General features: G+C 54.1%; 1 long non-coding RNA gene across 2 annotated transcripts in view; it reads left to right on the forward strand.

Moving 5' to 3' along the window:
• Window positions 1-1,272: 1,272 nt before the first annotated feature.
• Window positions 1,273-19,107, forward strand: part of LOC142819247 (uncharacterized) — a 64,501-nt gene continuing 46,666 nt past the window's right edge. For both annotated transcript variants that reach the window (XR_012897062.1, XR_012897061.1), the window contains exons 1-2: window positions 1,273-1,434; window positions 15,314-15,510. This is a non-coding gene — a long non-coding RNA (uncharacterized LOC142819247). The remainder of the gene's footprint in view (window positions 1,435-15,313; window positions 15,511-19,107) is intronic.

Consider the following 19,107-nt stretch of genomic DNA (forward strand, 5'->3'; position numbering starts at 1 on the left):
AACCGTTGCGGCGCCCGGGCACGTCGGGGGCTTTCCAAAGGCTCCCCACCTCTGCCAGGCTGGGGGGGACGGGCACCACCCTACACGCACACCCCCACTGGCAGGCAGAGAGTTAGCCCGGCATGAGCGCCCCCGGCCAGGCTGCGCTGGGCGAAAGGACGCGGAGTGGAAATGGGGGGAGATCTTGTCCTGATCTCTGTAAAACTGTGACTCTCTCACATGTCCTTCCTGCGCGGATCCCCTCGCTAATGAGCCAAGCCCCTTTGATTGCTGATTTTACGCGTTTCAGACCAATTGTGGCTCTCCATAGGCGTGGTTTTGACAGCTCCGGCCAAGATCTGGGGAAAGGGGGGTGGGGAGGGAGGGAGGGAAGGAAGAAAGAAAAAAAAGAAGGTGTCGGAAGCAGCGGCAGTAAGAAAACATGTCAACAGAATAAAATATTAACCAATGACAGAGAAAAGGGCTCGAAATCCCACCCCCCGCTCCTTTCCGCCTACCGGGTCAGCGCTGGCTTCGCTGCCGGCGGGGAGCGCTTCTCACGCGGGGAGCTGCTGACAGAAGCGCCGGGGCAGCCCAGAGAGACTTGGGGAAAACCTAGCGAGACCGCATCAGACCGTGCGAAGTAGCACAACCCGAGCCCGCCACTTCGGCTTCGCCTGGCAGAGCAGGAGGGGCCCGGAGGAGAAAGTAACGCGTGTGTCCGAAATGTGGCGTGGGGGAGGGGGTTGTCTCTGTCGTGTGAACGGGCGCTGGAGGCATAAAGACGCGTGAGCGTGCCAGCGGGGTTGTGTGTGTGTGTGTGTGTGTGTGTGTGTGCTTGTGTGTGCGCGCCTAGAGAGGGCTCTGTGTGCCTACCGCCCTGCTAAGCTATGGGGCATGTCTGAATGCCAGTTAGCCTGTGTGAGCTGGCGAGTTGTGTGCGCCCGTTGTGTATTTCATGCTAGAGAAATCTGAAAACAACCCCCCCCCCCAAAAAGAGCTGTATTGAGTTATCCCCCCTTGACCTGTAAGGACTCGAATAAAAGTGGCTTTTGACTTTTCAGTTCCGTAACCCCCTCACTTTAAAGCCCCGACTTTTATTTGCCAACCCCTAATGTTATAAGAAGTGGAGGAGAGCGGCGGCGGGGCGGGAGGGGGGGCGAATACACTAAGACTGGACAGTGTACGCCAGCCACTGTACACTACATGAAGGTGGGGCCCACCAGCGCTAGCGGGGCATGCCAATCGGCGCGCCCGGACCGCAGCAGACAGCGCAGGGAGACGGGGGGGGGGGGGAAGGGAGGGAGGCGAGCGCGCTGCGCAGCCCGGACTGCGGAGGCGCATCGCCGTTTTAAATCCCATCCCCGAGGTCACTGGCGCGGCGGAGTTGGATACGCTGCGTTCTACAGGGGCCGGAGTGAATGGCGCTCCAGAGTCACACGCCAGAGCCGGGCGGTGAGTGCTGCCCAGCCTGTCCCCCCACCCCCGGGCTCGTGGAAAACGAGGGGCCGGAGTCTGTGGCCTGGGGAGGGGGCTCTGCAGTGGCCAAGAGTGCGGGATGCGCTGAGCTTTGTGCCCCGCGGCCTGATCCTAAACACTTGGGTTTGTAGACACCTCTTCGGGGGGATCCGCACGGGGAGCATTTCTCGGGGCGCCCCAGCGTGGAGGGGGGCGATTTCAAAGCACACGCCGCTGTTTCTGGAAGGGGGGGGGGGGCGAAGACAAACCCCAGACCCAGAGCGGTGGGTTTGCTCGGATAGGGCGCTGCAGAGAACCCCAACAATCCCTCCAAAGAAGCGCTCTCGCCCTCCTGAGCAGTGACTGCGGAGCTGTGATTTTAACTGAGTCCCGGACGAGTGATTCTTCCGAAACCCCTTCCTCCCCCGCTCCGGGGCTGGTTCTGTCCCCTCCCTCCGCCAGGAAGACTGATCCGGAGGGTTTGTTTACTGGGAGCCTCTATGCAGATAATCTTGAAGGAAAATCCTGGGTGTGTTTGCAAAGGGATTATGGCCGGGCACTCCCCCCCCCCCCAGTCTGCTAGAGGGTGGCACCCAGAGAGGTTAAAGGCGCAGGAACTATTGTTTGGGGGTGGAGAGGGTGGGTGGGGGTGTGTCCCTTTAAGAGGTCCATTTGGAGATCTGTTCTGATTAACCGGGGGCTCGGTTTGCTGAAGAGGGGCTTGGCGCCAGGCGGCTGCGGCTCCACAATAAAGACCCGTCTCTTGTCACTTCATATTTACCCAAAAAATCTTCAAACAGCGCCCTGCGATCCTTCCAAAGCGCCTGGCGCGGCCGCCTGATCTTCGGCCCAGACGCTCCCCTGGGGGAGGGGGGGCTGGGAGATTTCCCCCCACCCCAGGAACTGCATGAAGCCCCCGAGAATCCGGATGGGCGCAGATTGTTCCCCTCCCGAGAAATGCCTCTGCCGTGCCCCTCTCCTGCCCTGCGCAGGCTGGTGAATGGGGGCGTGTGACCTCTAGATGGCCGCCAAGTGCCCCTGTGCGGGGAGAGCCCGGAGCGGGAGCGGAACTCCCAGAGCCAGGTCCCTGCGCAGGCTTTTGCGCTGCTCCTGCGCGGCGCGCAAGGAAGCGCGGGCAGGCTAGAAGGTCGGGTCCAGAGCCAGGGGCCCGGAGGCGCGAGGTGGGCATGACACCCCCCCCCCCCCAGCGTCCCGGGCACCCCTCCACGGGGGCTGTGTCCGGGCGGCTTTCTGCTCTTGTCCTCCCCTTAGGGGAAAAACACAGAATAAAATGTGTCCGATAAACGCAGCTGTCGGGAATTCAGACCGAGCCCTTTCCAAAGTCGCTCCGAGGCACTAAATAACCCATCTCAGCCACCCTCTGTCTCCGGATCCGAGAACCCGACCGAGGGATGCTTTGGGGAGCCCTTAGAAATATCTGTCCCTCTCCTGCTGCAGAGGAGAGTCCAGGGGAGGTGCCCTGTACAGTTAGGGCTGTAAACTCCTTGGCCTGAAAACAGACAGGAAAGGCCCGTCGCCTGATCTGCCGCCCAGAAATTCTGGGTGACAATAATATTTCGCCCTGGGCGCCCGGCGACACGGAAACCCAGAATCCTTTCCCCGCAGTGTCCCGACAAAGCCGCACAAGCCACCTGTAACAAGTCAGACTCGGATCGAGAAGGAAAACCCAGCTCCCCGTAACATCACCCAGAACCATTTACTACCGATTTTACACCACCTCTGTGTGAAAGTGCGAGACGAAATCGATTGGCATCAATACTCCTGCTCAGTTTTCCAGCAAGCAGGTTCTCTGCAATTCGAATGTCTTCGAATTCGTTTACACATAAATCTTTCCTCCTCCCCCAGCTCCGACCTCCCCACCAGTTCCGAGCCACGAGATTACATCAATTACAGACTAGAAACAAGGCGAAGAGAGAGGTGGATTTCTCTCCCCGCACCCTGCCTTGGTTGAATCAGATTTTGTTTGATCAAAAATACTTTTCTCCCCATCCCAACTATTCTGCCGTAATTAGCAATCACCCATATTCATTAACTAGGCGCCTACACCCTTGCTCCATAAGACCCAGAGTTAGTTACACTCTTTGTATTCCTATAAAAATTCGATGGCATGCCTGATTTGTGTTTGCCGCTAAAATCCCACATAGGAAAGGGACATTTTTAATTCCCCATTGCCCTTCTTTGCTGGAATCGCAGGACAGAGCAGTAGGACGTGCTGCATACAGACGGGGGGGGGGGGACTATTTTTTTTAAATCTGCGAGAAGGCAAGCCACAGGGGCAATGTCAGCCATGTCGCCCTTGGAAATGCATGGTAGGGCTGTAAATAAACGAGCTCTTTCGTGTATGTAGGGCAACCTCTGGTCGAATGGGGTTAATGGAGCAGGGTACTGGAGTGAGATGGGGTGTGTATACAAACAGGGTGTGCTGGTGCCACACCACAGGGAGTTCTGTCTGAAGCCAGGGGAAACATTTTCCGCGTGGACTTCTCTCTGATCCGCAAGGACGTTCTTCGTTTTCCTCTCTGCATTTTGATCTAATAATTTCTCTGCAGTTTCCTTCTCCTGTAACCTTCTGGGACTCGTTATCTTTTAAACGAGGACTTCTCTTCTATACAGAGTCCGGTTCCTAACAATAACCCCTATTCTGGAGGGTGTGTGTGTGTGTATATCTATATCTATATCTATCTATCTATATATATATATATCAGGAGAGGCAGTGGGCCACTTATAGCTGTTTACAAGGCAAGGTTTTCTTTGTACATCTTCTGTTTATAGCCTCCCCTGTCCCGCTCTTGTTCGCTTCGGGCTTCACCCTCAGGAGATGGCACGTTGGCGAATTAAAACGCGAAGACTTTATGAAACATGCAAACAGCTTCCCAACATTAAGGGAGGTACCTTAGCACCTCCACCGGGGTGGGTGAATTTAAAAGCGCGGAGGAAGAGGAGAAAGAACGGGGAATGATTCAACGATAGTTTTGTTTTATATAGAAAACGGTGTTGATCTCACCTACGCTGTGTCTACTTGGGGGTAAAAATTCCTGCGTGAAAGGCAGGGGGGTTAAGTGTTGCAACAGAGATTTTTAAGGAGATTCCTCCAGTTTGCCAGGACAAAGACCTTTCCCCCAAAAGTTTTAGCAAACACCTAAACTTGCAACAGACCCCCCCCCCCAGTTTCCCGTTCCAACCCACCCCGCTTTCATCTTTGCCCATCTCTACTCCTCATCCCTTTGCTATTTTTAGCTGGTAGACTTAGGCCTTGGCGCCAGGCCGTTTAAGACCTGTCAAAGTCCGTCATATTCCCCGCATGTCACATGGACCTTTCGCTCTCTCCCCTCGCCCTGCCAAGCCAGGCATTTGGATCTGGCAGTCCGGGAGCGAATGCAATTTGCTCTTCTCCGCCGCTGGGTTGTCTCCCTGACCTCAGCCAGCAGGGCTGCTGGTGTCCTGTCCCGCGCGCTTAGACAAATGGCGAGTGATTGATGAAAAATAACAATTCTCACAAGGAGCCGATGCCTCCCTCCTTTCCCCTCCTCCCGGCTCCTACGGGCACTAGCCCCGGCTCCATAGGGAAGGGATGGATCGCTCCCGTGTGGCAAACTAGACGGGGTCGGAGGTGAGCCCAGAAGCTGCTCCCCACAGGTGGAAACAAAAGACACCACGTAGCTGGATGGAGGGTCTGTAATTCACTAGCGTCTCCAAAGGAGAGAGGGTCACGGAATTATTGGGGGGGGGAGTAACAGTTCAGGAAAGAGTTTTCAAAGGGAAATTGGCAGCTTCGCTTGAAGGAAATGACAAATCGGGGCTGTTCTCCAAGACAAAGACCCTCGGGGTGTCTACACAGAACCCGTAGCTCGAAATAAGCTGCAAAATGACGGAGTTTATTCTGCATGTATTTCCGAATAGCTTATTTGGTAATTCGGCGCTGTGTAGCGACATAACTCGCTATTCCGAAATGCCCCTTAACTTCCCGGAAGGAGGGTTACCAGGACGTGGGAATAAGCTGCCCATTAGGTTGAAATCTATTTCGAAATAACAGGCTGCTTCAATAGCTATTCCGGATCCTTCTGGTATTCCGAACTCGCTCCGCAGCCTAGGCTATCCTGACAGTGTAAACGCTGCACCTGGAGACTGGCCCCTTCTAGCTCAAGTCCGTCAGACAGCCTGAGATGTCAGCAATAATCGAGGGGAACTTTCACGGGGTAGGGGGGAGGGGGAAAAGTCTCCTGTCCTTTCCCCAAAATCACACCCCGGTCCAGGCTCAGGATCCAAAGCACTGACCGCAGGATCGGGAAGAAAACAGAAGGGGGGGGAGGTGCGGGAAAGGACTTAGGGGTAGGGGAAAGGCTGGGGGGGGGGGGAAGCTGAGAGAAGCCTGGAGGTTAGGGTGGAAGAGCAAGGGAGGGAAAGGGGGGGGGGCTTTCACGCCACTTGGGGCAGGAGCGCCCCAGGCACTGTCCAGATTTCTCGCAGCGGTGGATGCTCCCAGCGCGGAGGAGAAGGCGAGGGCTTTGAGATCCTGCCCGCCAGCCCCTCGCTGCCAAAGGGGGCCCAGGCCTCCGTGTGAACAGGGGCGGATCAGGCGGGGGCAGAGGAGGGGAACACTCAGAGCCAGGGACTTGGGTGATTTTTAAGTCAGCAGCCCTGGGGAGGGGGGGAGCGGGACAGCCCCAGGACAAGTCCTGACCCACCTGGCTCAGGAGATAGGCCAAGCGCACAGAGTCCAGCGGCAGAGGTAGGGAGTGTGTGTGGGGGCGGGGGGGGGAGAAGCACGTGCCTGCCCCCAGCTCTGGTCCGGGTCAAGCTGAGGGGCAGACAGAGGGGACGCGGCATCCGGGCGCATTTCACACCCCCCCCCCCAAACTAATTTATTTCCAACCCCTTCTGCCCGGAGAGCCCCCTTCCCATCGGCAAGGCCGTTCGGCGGCCGGGGCAGTCCTATCTGTCTAGTGAGGAGAGGCAGGTTTGGCCCCTGCACAAGCGGGGTGCAAATGTGGCGAGACAAAGGGGGGGTCCCTTTATTTCGGGCACACAGATGGGGAAGGGAGCCGCCGCCACATTCGCTTTCCCTCGCTCAGGGGCTGTTTCCAGCAGATCTGTTCCTCCCATGACCAGGTTTGGCTGCTGACGCGCCCGGCTTGCTGGCGTTTGGGGGTGCCCACTGGTGAGCGGGGGTGTTGGAAAGCAGCCTCTGGGAGGGGACAAAGCCCCCGCTGGCGGCGGACACATTGCAGCGCTGGCGGGGGGGGGGGGGGGAGTGCTAAGGTAGTGGGGGGAGATGCTGGCAAAGGGGACTCTGCCCGCGAGCCACGCTCCGTCCTGCCTTTAGCGGCTTCTGCTTTCTGCTCCGAGCTGTGGACTGGGCCAAAAGGGAGATTCGGCCGCCACCGGCCCAGAGACGTTTAACCCCGAGGCCCCTGGCTGGTTTGGAAGCCCCCCCCCTTCCTAGCGCGGCGAGAGAGGCAGGGGGACCCTGACCGCGCGTCCAACCCTGTAAGATCCTTCTGCCAAATAAAATCCTCCCCCGCCCCGCTGGGTGCCTTCACCTTGCCCGTCCCGTGCGCGGGGGGGGGGGGGGGTGAGAATGGGAGGGCAGGGGCCGCGCCTGAAATAACAGGAACTATTTCATTTGGAAAAGGAGCTGGGAGACCTCGGCAGCGCATGTGGAACGACCTGCCCATGGATCCTGCACACACCCCTCCCGAGAGCCCATCCGCTAGAGCGCCTAGGAGGGAATCTGCGGATGACAGGGCTGAGTTCAAGGGCTGTTCATTACACAGAACGCCCTGCAGCCATGTGGCAACCGGCCAACATCCCCCCCAGACATTTTATTGTCAGGTGGCCATTTCAGAGAAGGAACAATAAAGGCTCATCCTGGGGTCTTTTTTCTAGCGAAAAAAGCAAACCGGGAAGCGGGGCCAGGGAAAGATTCCCACGGTGATCCGGGAAGAAGACAGGTGTGCCCCCAAAGCGGATAAATGTGGGGCGGGGAAAATGCCACTGGATTCGATTCAGTTTCGAGGAGAAAAGTCTAGATTAGGCAATTATTTCGAACTACCTTATTTCGAACTAAAAAGTCGGGACATGATAGGAAATAATACATTTCGAACGAACATGCCCACTGTAGCCTAACCAACATATATTCTGATCATAAGCTTTCAATAAACCCACTTCATCCGAGGAGTTGGCGGGGAAATGACAGAATCCAGGGCATATAGAGAGTCTCCCGAATTAATACCGTGCATCCCTGGACTAGCTGTCCAAGTTGCCCTTGGTCGCGCACTCTCCCTGCTCCTGCGTGTACCTGTCGCACCATCCTCCGCCAGGGAAGTACGCAAGTGCCACAAACCCTTCCTTCTAGGGGAAGCCCCACAGGTACCAGCGCGGTGTAGACTCCCCTCCCCCTCCTGCCGCGGAGAGTCCCGCAGCCCCTCGGCCACCCAGCCGGGCGGGAGTTTTTATTATTTCGTATGAAGGTGTCTGCTATTTTGTTCATCGCTTTTGTGTCTTGGTGCGGCGGCTTTTCAACAATCGGATTCATAACCCCAGAGGCGGCCACCTCCTTGTCGTCTGCCTAGCAGCTGGGCTTGTCCCTCGATGTGTTTCACGTCTTGTTTTATACTTGACGCGCCGGGGGAAGTGCCCCCAGGCATCCGACAGGGACGGGGCGCTCCAGCCCAGAAAAAAGGTTATTTCCTCGGCTATCCTTCGCCAGGCCCCTGCCCTTTTGGGGTGGGTGTGACGTGGGTTGTTTCTCCCACAGGCCTTTCCCCTCGGCCCGGGGTTGTACCAGCCAAAATGTGCTGCCCTCCTACCCCGCAGGGATGGGCACGTGGGCAGAGGAGGCCTATGATACTCGGGATACTTCCAAGCAGTCTGGAAGCCAGTTGGCTGGGAGCAGAAGCAGCATCGCAGGGGCTGAAAGGAGGGGACCAAGCCCCAGAAGCGCCTGTGATCGGAGAACTAAGGCAGGGGGGCTCTCGCGTTTGGATTTCTCTCTCTCCAGGGGTGACAAGAGTCAGAGTTAAACCCGAGTGAGTGGGGAAAGTGGCCCTTCGAAGCCCCTTTGCAATAGACACATACCCACACGCGCGTGGGAGCGCGCACACACCGGCGGGTCGCCTGTCTCCCCGCAGCGGCCCCTTCCCTCTGCAGCGCCTCCCGGCCCTTCGGTGACCAACTTGACATTCCGAAGTGGAACCGAATCCCCTGCCACTGCCGCTTCGCCCTTCCCCTGTCAGGCGGTGGCGCCGGGCCGGCAGGGACGCGTGTGCCATGCCCTGCGATCCAGGCAAGATCCTGGGCATGTCTCAGCCCCCCAGGGGCGGCTATTGAAAGAGAAGCAGCGGCGATTTGCTCACGACACCCCCCCCCCCAAAGTGTTGGCAGGTGGAAGAGATTCCAGGGTCATTTTTGCAGCTCCAGTCCCTGCAGATTAGGAGCACGCACATCCCCGAGGGGCCTCTGCACTTGTGACACCTGTCTCCCCCCTTCCTTCCCGCTGCGCACCCACAGCCTGTGTTGGCCCCAGCTTTGCCCTGTATTTGGTTTCAGCTACGCCCCACGGAGGAGACCAGAAACACCGCTGTCTGACGCGCCTTAGAGATTCGGATCCAGCTGCGTTTAGAATCTTAGGGAGAGTTCACACCGACCGATCTAGTGAGGGCCCGTCTAAAAGTGCCCCCTGGCCCTGGTCTGAGCCCCGCAAAGCCTCTAGATACATCTTTTCGGGGACAGCAACGACACTTCCTTTCAAAAGCGCCTCACCTTTTTAATCCGGCGTCTCTAGCCCATTTGCCGATTCCCCCAATCTCTCCCCCCCCCCCACCCGCCCACTGTTTAGATTTCTCTCCGCCTTGAAAGAAAATATTTCCAGTAATCCAGATTTCTGGGAAATAACACGCGGGGAGGCAGAGACACAAACTCGCCTGGAGTTTACCCAGAGTTTAACAACTTATAAACATTATTTTCCAGGCTGTTTGTCAGGGAGAGTTGCATGTAAACTGTATTCACGGAGGGCTGCCGGAGCTTTGTCCCCCGGGAAAAGAAAAGCTGCGGAAGAAAGGCTGGGAACCTCACATGCACGGTGCGATGTTATTGGCGGTGTCACTCCGAATTTCAGGCGATGCGATGCTAGATTTATACAGCACGTCTGGCTTCCCGTAACCTTTCAGTAACAATGACTACTGACATGCTCATATGTTAGTGCTCTCAAGCCTGCCGGGGGGATGCGGAGCTTGTAACAGTGCAGGAGAAGGGGAGGGGAGGCGAAAAGAACACCATGGAAGTCGAAATGGGCAACATTAAAAACAAAAAACAAACAAAAAAAACCACTTAGTCTAGAGGGAAGTTTTCTACCGTTCCTGGAAGGGGAGCGGATATCACCAGCTGTTCTAGAATGCGGTGTGTGTGTGTGGGGGGGGGGAATTAAAGTAAAGACCCCCCCCCTCCCATCTGCCCTGGGTCACACGGTGTGGACCCAGCTCCGATGCGCCTTTAAAACAGCCCCGTACTTTTTCTGGATTATTTCTGGAGCAACGTGCGGGCGCGGGGAACCAGAGCGATCCCTACCTACGCCAGAGATGTCATGTTTAGAGGAAAGATTCCCCCCCCACACACACACACACCTTGTACAAACCACCGCCCCCCCCCTTCACATCCCCAACGCTCCTTTTGATCACTGAGCTCGATCGGCCCGCGGGGGTGACTGATTTTCAATTACAAAAGTCCTCACCCTTTCTAGAGTCCCTTCCCCCTCCGCTCCATTAACCCTTCCTGCGCTCCCGTTTCAGACACTGGCTGGTCTATACACAGCGAATCCGTTCCCCACCGGCTGTCAGAAACCCGGCCCTCAACCACACACCCGCCGCCGAGTCCTTAAAAGGACAGACGCGGATTTCCAATGGCAAAGGTCGGCGTTTCCGAAAGACTCTGAAAGCGCGGAGCTGGGGGGAGCCACCCGGTGTGAAACAGGAGCTGGCGTTTAAAAATCACGTTAAATCCCCGTCTTTAAAAATTCCGCCCACGGCAGCATCATAGACACGGGCTAACCCCCGTTCTAATGGGATCTAGGCAGAATTCATACAACATGTGTGTCTAGCCGCATACACACACAGTTAAAATACAGGTGGCCGCATTATTGTGCGCACACACCCCGGTCTAATACACATATCGGTGCGCACCACGAATATGCGTGCACACAGCCAACCGTGGGAGGTAGCGTTTAAAAGCACACAGTTCGCCCTCTTTTCCTCGGCTCCTGGAAATGTATTTACAGAGACGTAAACACGATTTTGCTGACGCTCGTGATTAGCAAGATTTTGTTGGAGTCAGGAAAAAAAAACAAAAAAAAAACCCACAAAAACAAAAAAACCAACAACCACCACAACTCGAGAGTCATTTTGGGTGTCTGAGGGCGCGTGTGCGATAAATGTTTGGACATCGGCTCCTTAGCAACTGCAACGGTTTGCGACCCAAATCCATCACACACACAGTGACAAATCCAACCACGCAAACTTCTTGTGAACTTACTTGTGCGTGTGAGTTCCAACAAACAGAAGCCGCCCACAGGCGTTCCACAAAAAAACACTAGGGATAAAAGAACCGTCGGAGACAAATTATGTGGCATGTAGGGACAGTCAAATAGCTACACCCTTTAGCCAAGCATCGTGCCTGTGTACCCAACTACACACCTTCGCAGGGATGAAGCCAGAGATAGCAATCGGTTTTGAGTAGAGTTATCATGCAGAGAGGTGGTTTTATAAGATTCATATAAAACGGGTTTCTACAAATGGTTTTAAAAGTAGCCATTCTTCTACAAACGCTTTTCAAAAACCTACAGCGGAACGTGCCTTCCTATGCGAATTAGACACATTTACACAGGGGCTGAACAAAGACATGAACTGAATGGGCCGTAATATTCCACACCCAAATGACATCAGAAAGTAATTGTGGGGTGCTTCCAGCCCACTCAGTTAGCCTTATTAGCACTGGCACTACAATTGAGAGGTATTTTTACCCTTCCCCTCTCCTTTCTTTTTCTGTTATAAATTGAGCGGTTCCCCCTTTCCTCTCTACTCCCATCGGAGGAAGTGGGTTTTGCCCACGAAAGCTCATGATTATCTAGCTATCTTAGTTCCTCTTTAAGGTGCTACAGGACTGCTAGGTTGTTTTTTTTAAAGGTTTCATATATTCACCAATATAGATACACATAAATATAGATCCTATCTCTAGTATATACAGGCAGACAGGGATATGTGGATTCCTCTAGCCTTTTCTCAACGGTGTGTTTTGTCGGGTTCCAACCACTTTTTGATTTTCCCCATTCCTTTCCGGGCTGTGACAGCAAACCGGGTACTAGCGTCCCAAGAACGATCTCTGTGACCCATTGAGTTGTAAGTAGGGGAGAGGGCGTGGAGCCCTTTGAAGGGAAAGGATACACGGACCAGTCTCCCTCGGTTGCTCTTTGGGGCATCTAGCTGCAGCCCAGTGGCCAGAGAGCCCCTAAAAGCAGAGCTCGCCCCCGTGGCTCGCTCAGCTCCCGAATAAGAGGGATTCAACCAAAGCGGGATTTGCCCAACGAACGCGGCTCGGGCCCCTCCTTTTCGGGATTCAAGGCGAGGGCTCGGGAGGGGAAAATGCTCTGCCCGGGGAGCGAGTCAGTCGCCGCCGGGAGGGGAACCCCGAGGCGCCCACCAGCCCGGGAGGCAAGAGCGGGGAAGTCTCAGCGGGGCTGTGTCCGCCCGGCCCCGCTCGGATTCCTGAATGACCCGGCGGGGGGGTCGGGAAATTCCAGCAGCGGTTCCCCGAGGCGGGCGCGACCCTCCCCACGCGGGCGCTTGCGGGGGGAGCAGCCGCCGGGGTCCCGGGCGCCTCCCATCCCCTGTGTCGCTCTATGGAAGAGCCCCCCGAAAACTCAGCCGCCCCGCGCGTTCTTCTTCAGCCCCCGCCACAGACCTCGGCCTCCGGCCGCTCACACAGGTACCTGCGGCGCCCAGGGGGACGGCCGGGGAGAGCACAAAGCCACCGAGCGCGGCCTCCCTCCGCTCCGCGCCTGCTAGCCGGGAAACCCTCCACCTGTTTCTAATAAGGGCTGTGGGGGCGGGGAGGGGTAGACGCGGATTCAGACGGGACAGCTGCTCCCACGAGCGGCCGCCCAGCGCCTCATCAGCAGGTAACATCGATTCAGGTGCCGTTATTGTCCCGCCCGGGGTCCGTTCGCAGTTTGGCTCCCCCCCCCGGTTTTCTTTTTAGCCCCCGCCTCTCGCTTTCCCAAGGCTGGCTCCGCCGCCCGTCCCCCCGGGGGATGAGAAGGAAAGAAACCAACAAGTGTTTAGGAGAAAGCCGTGGTACCGAAGGGAGGCAGGTCCTGAGCTTTCGGGGCAAAACCCACGTCCCGGCTGGGCACAGACAAGTTTTCCAGTTATAAAAAGTGTGTGTGTGTGTGTACGTGTGTCTGTGTGCCTCTCTGTGTGTGTCTGTATGCGTGTGTGCCTCTCTGTGCATGGGTGTCTGTGTGAAACAAAAAACAGGACTAGGTAGCACTTTCAAGACTAATAAGACGGTTTATTAGGTGATGAGCTTTCGTGGGCCAGACCCACTTCCTCAGATCAAATAGTGGAAGAAAATAGGCATGACCGCATATACCAAAGGGTTACAATCAAAAAAGTGAACACATATAAAAAGGAGAAATCAAATTTCAGAACAGAAGGGGGATGGGGGGGGAAGGTAAACGTCTGTGAGCTAATAATATTAGAGGTGATAATTGGGGAAGCTATCTTTGTATTGGGTAAGATAATTAGCATCTTTGTTGAGACCCTGGCATAAAGTATCTGTGCGTGTGTGCCTGGATGTGTGTGTATCTCTGCGTGTGTCTGTGCGTGTGTGTGCCTGTATGTGTGTGTATCTCTGCGTGTCTCCGCATGTCTGTGTGTGTGTGTGCCTGTATCTGTGTGTGCGTGTCCCCAAGTAATTAAATATTTGAAAGGGACAATAGGGAGCCCCCAGGCAAACTCCTGTCGAACTATTTGTTTGTTTGTTCGACTAGTCTGGGGGGAAAGCCACGAGGGGGACTTCGTGTAGAGAGCGCCCCAAAAGGTGCCGAAATAAGGGCCCGAGCGCCCGACTTCCCCGCACCTCCAGCTGCCGGGAGGAGAGAATCCGAAACTCTTTGTGCCGCAGCCTCTTCGGAGCCCGAGCCGGGGAGGTTACAAACGAGAAAGGCCGGGAGGACGGCGCGGGGCAAGGGCCCGTGTCTGGCTTCAGTGAGTCCCTTTCGCCTCCCTCCAAGTCGGCCTTGAAATCCGTTTTCTAGCGGGCACGGGAGGCACGAGGCTGCGCCCAATGGGAGCGCCAGTCTGATTTCCGGGGCCGAGCGAAGCTCCGCGCAGCCAGCTGTGGATCCGGTGAAGTCCTGCGCGTGATTTCAGGAGCCGAGTCTATCTTCAGCGAGCGGGGGCTTGGAGCTCGGAATTCTGCCACTTGAACAGAAGCATCGTCCAAACCAGCTGCGCTGCTTTAAAGTAGAGGTGGGGGCGGGGAGAAAGAGGAGAACGCACCCCCCACGGCCACCCTGAAATCACGCCACGCAGGGTTTACACGTCAGATTCGGTGACCCAACTATCATCATCGGGGGGAGAGTTTTGAAAATACCGCGCAACTTTGTGCGCGCTTGCCGGGCTTTTCGCGCACGTTCGTTGCCCACACACTCTTCCTCGCCCTGGTTGCACCCAGCACAACTCGTCCCATCCGGGAGCAGCAGCCGTGCCAGCTGACATCGCTGGCCAAGCAAAGCTGCGCAGATCCCAGGCGTTTGCAAGTGTTTGTGGTCAATCCGATATAGTAACAATCCTTTGGAACCTCAGATACAGCTGAGGAAAGAATTGTCTGCTCCTAGCTGTGTGAGCAGAACAAGAGGCTCAGCTCCTTGGCTGGATAATTCCCTGTGAATTATCTCAGCTCAAGGAAAGTAAGGTAGCATTCATAGAATAATGGATTTTATTTCCTTTGTTAGCTACTGATGTACATTTAAAAGCCCTTGAACTAGGACTGAATTATACCTTTGTGCAGCCAGAGTCCTGTTGGGGGCTGAAGTGGACTTAAATGGCATATAGGGCTTTCTGCTGCACCTCTGCTGGGGGAGGGGCGGATTCACTGTACAACTGCTAGGTAATATTATGATTCCTGCTGTCTGTTTTCCACTAGTGGCATCTTCAGTAGCACCAATGTGAACATAACGTAAGAACGGCCATACTGGGTCAGACAAAAGATCCATCTAGCCCAGTATCTTGTCTTCCAACAGTGGCCAATGCCAGGTGCCCCAGGGGGAATGAACAGACCAGGGAATCAAGTAATCCCTTTCTGGTCATTCATTCCCAGCTTCTGACAAAGAGAAACTAGGGACACCATTCCTATCCATCTTGGCTAATAGTAATTGATGGACCTAGCCTCCATGAATATATCTAGTTCTTTTTTGAATCCTGTTAAAGTGCTGGCCTTCACAACATCCTCTGGCAAGGAGTTCCACAAGTTGACTATGCATTGCATGAAGAAATATTTCCTTTTGTTTGTTTTAAATGTGCTACCTATTCATTTTATTTGGTGGACCTCTCATTCTTCTGTGTTGGGAACAGGTAAATAACTTCTCCTTATTCACTTTCTCTGCAGCAGTCATAATATTATAGACCTCTATCATATCCCCACCCCCACCGTCTCTTCTTTTCTAAGCTGAAAAATCCCAGTCTTTTTAATGCATCCCGTTGCCGGTCCCAAGTATTATTCACAGGATATGGCAGATAAGGGTGTGTGAGCCAGGTGCATTGTAGTTCACTATCTTTTTTTTTCCTCTCTGCTTTTTTCTCAGCTTCCTTGTACGTATGTGGATCTTCCATTGAGACCAGTGAGGATCCAAGCATATGGAGAGAGCCCAAAATTGGCAACAACATTCCCTCTGCATGAAGGAGAACTTTGCCCGAAGTAGCTGACTGCTGAATTTTTTTGTCCCGTGATGCAGTGTGGCAAGTTGGCTGGCAGGGTTCATCTCCTTTGGCCCAAATCCAGGTAACGCCACCCCAAGTGCAAGGCACAAATCAAAGGCTTACCTCCCAGCTCCGTCCCTCATCTCTGGGGCACCTGGTACTTTTAAGGAAAGAAAAGCTAAAAGGGAAAAAAAGGCAGGACACACACTGCACGGCGGCCCCTCTGTTCATCACCCTCCTCACTGCTTTTCTGCACACGCTCAGCCCTAGATAGAGATCAATTCCTCTCCGCAGAGAAAACAGACTCACGCTGTAAAAGGCAGCAGGGCCTGCATCCGACCCTGACGTGGAAGCGGGTTTCACTGGGGTGAAGGTAAACCTCTAACCAGTGCACGGATTAAGAGCCCCTGTTTTATAACCAGCGATAACAGCTTCCCTGTTATTCCCTTCTTTTGTGTGGAAAACAAACCTTGCCCTTGCAGCGGCTGGCCTCTCTCGTTACCACTATCTGTCTCCTACCCTTCCATTCTCACCTGCAAGCCTGACCGCATCAGGAAACCCCTCCTCCAGTTGTCTGAGCCCTGTTTTGTCTTACCCAGGGCCCGATGCGGCAGGGATCTGGACGGCCTCTTGAGATGGTGATTGGAAAACCATTCCCAGAGAGTGGTGATCATTGTCAGGGTCATGCTGGAAGGGCATAACGAGTGGGGTCTCGCAGGGATCAGTTCTGGGTCTGGTTCTGTTCAGTGTCTTCATCAGTGATTTAGCTAATGGCATAGAGAGTACACACAGGCTGTGTCTAGACTGGCAAGTTTTTCCGCAAAATCATCTGCTTTTGCGGAAAACTTGCCAGCTGTTTACACTGGCCGCTTGAATTTCCGGAAAAGCACTGACGATCTCATGTAAGATTGTCAGTGCTTTTCTGGAAATACTACGCTGCTCCCGTTCGGGCAAAAGTCTTTTTCCGAAAGACTTTTGTGCAAAAGGGCCAGTGTAGACAGCTCAGATTTGTTTTCCACAAAAAAGCCCCGATCGCGAAAATGGCGATCGGGGCTTTTTTGTGGAAAAGCGCATCTAGATTGACACGGATGCTTTTCCGCAAAAAGTGTTTTTGTGGAAAAGCGTCCTGCCAATCTAGATGTACTTTTCCGCAAATGCTTTTAACGGAAAAGTTTTCTGTTAAAAGCATTTTCGGAAAATCATGCCAGTGTAGACGTAGCCAGGCTGTGTCTAGACTGGCAAGTTTTTCCGCAAAAGCAGCTGCTTTTGCTGAAAAACTTGTCAGCTGTCTACACTGTCCGCTTGAATTTCCGCAAAAGCACTGACTTCCTACTGTTTGAAATCAGTGCTTCTTGCGGAAATACTATGCTGCTCCCATTCGGGCAAAAATCCCTTTTGCGCAAAGCTTTTGCGCAAAAGGGCCAGTGTAGACAGCTCAGCTTTGTTTTGCGCAAAAAATCCCTGATTGCGAAAATGGCGATTGGGGCTTTTTTGCACAAAAGCGCGTCTAGATCGGCACGGACGCTTTTCCTCAAAAAGTGCTTTTGCGGAAAAGCGTCCGTGCCAATCTAGACGCGCTTTTCCGCAAATGCTTTTAACAGAAAACTTTTCCGTTAAAAGCATTTGTGGAAAATCACGCCAGTCTGGACATAGCCACAAAGTTTGCAGATGATCCCAAGCTGGGAGGGGTTGCAAGTGCTTCGGAGGATTGGGTTTACATTCAAAATGATCTGGAGCAGCGGTCTCCAACGCGGTGCCCGCGGGGCATTTATGTGCGCCCGCCAAGTGATCAGGGCCAGCCCGAGCCATTCTTGTGCCCCAGGACCCGGGTGCATGGCACATGTGCAGCCCCCGCCCCAGGCATGTGGTGTATATGCGGCCCTGCCCCCAGATGCACAGCACATGTGCGGCCCTGCCCCCGGGCGCCCAGCAGCCCCAAAAGGTTGGGGACCATTGATCTGGAGAAACTTGAATAAGGACAAATGCAAAGTGCTCCACTTAGGAAGGAATCAGTTTGGCTAAGTCTACACTGTAACGCTATTTTGGGATGCTGGAGTATCCTGAAATAGCTATCCTGTGTCTTAACAGTAAACCTGTTATTTCGGGCTCACTATTCCAACGTCCCTGTAAACCTCATTCCACGAGGAGTAAGGGATGTTTCAAAATAGCACGTTATCTCAAAATTTGGTGCGGTGTAGATGGCCCAAATTATGAAATAAATTATTTCAAAATAAGATTGAAATAAGATTCGCAATTTGAGCTACGCAAATTGCGAATCTTATTTTGAACTACAGTGCAGCGTCGACGTAGGCTTTCACACATACAGAATGGGAAGAGACTGTCTAGGAAGGCTGACGGGATCAAGGGGTCATTGTGGACCACAAGCTAAATATGAGTCAACAGCGTGACACTGTTGCAACCCCCCCAAACATCCTTCTGCGATGTGTTACAGCAAGAGTGTTGTAAGAAAGACGCGAGAAGTAATTCTTCTGCTCTGCACTGATGATTAGGGCTCAGCTGGAGTATCGTGTCCTGTTCTGGGCACCACATTTCAAGAAAGATGTGGACAAATTGGAGAAAGTCCAGAGAAGAGCAACAAAAATGGTTCAAGGCCTAGAAACAGGACCTCTGAGGCAAGACTGAAAAAAAAATTGGATTTGTTTAATCTGGAAAGGAGAAGGCTGGGAGGGGACATGACAGCTGTTTTCAAGTACATAAACATTTAACAAGGAGGAGGGAGAAAAATTGTTCTCCTTAGCCTCTGAGGATAGGGCAAGAAGCAAGGGGCTTAAATTGCAGCAAGGGCGTGTAGGTTGGACATTTAAAAAAACTTCCTGTCAGGGTAGTTAAACACTGGAATAAGTTGCCTAGGGAGGTTGTGGAATCTCCGTCAGTGGAGATTTTAAAAAGCAGGTTAGACAGATGCTTGTCAGGGATGGTGTAAATCAGGGGTAGGCAATACTTTTTGTAGGGGGGTCACTTCACCACTGTTGATAGTGGTCGTGGGGAAAAGCCGCCAGGCATCACTTTACTGCACCTGCTCGGGGGAGGGAGAGCGGCAGCAACTAGAGCCACTACCTCCCCTTGCTGGGCGGAGCTGTGGATCGGATCCGACCCTGGTTTGCCTGACTCCAGCCTACAAGGCTTAGGGCTTCTCCCCCTACAGCAAGGAGCCGGTGCTGGTGCTCCAGCCCTATGGAGGGCAGTGCGGGGTAGGCGGAGCATGAGGCTGGAGCACCAGTGTGGACGCCTCAATCCTGGGGGGAAAGTCCCAAGCATTGGGGTCTGGAGCCAGGCAAGTTGGGGGCCGGATTTGGCCACTGGGCCCTATGTTCCCCACCCCTGATTTAAAGGGTGTGGCTTATGCCGAGTGAAAAGGTGGGGTGACACTATGAGCCCAGTCCTGCATAAACTCACTTGAACACTGAACTGCTTAGAATAAGAATAATTTAAAGAGGAATTGCATCTTCCTGGCAATTGTATCGGTGGGGAAATGACTTTCCCGCTTTGTGGGTCCAGCTGCCGAGAAACACAAGGGAGTTCCCTGTAAACCGAAGTCCAGAGGTGGTTTCTTTAGAAGGACGATGGCAGGGAAGGAGCAGAAAAGGCCCCGTTTTCCTGTGGTCCCGTTCTCTCCGTGATGAAGCCCCTGAATACCTGCAAAGCAGTTCCCTCCACA

Source organism: Pelodiscus sinensis, chromosome 21, assembly GCF_049634645.1.
Source record: "Pelodiscus sinensis isolate JC-2024 chromosome 21, ASM4963464v1, whole genome shotgun sequence".
Classification (NCBI taxonomy): domain Eukaryota; kingdom Metazoa; phylum Chordata; order Testudines; family Trionychidae; genus Pelodiscus; species Pelodiscus sinensis.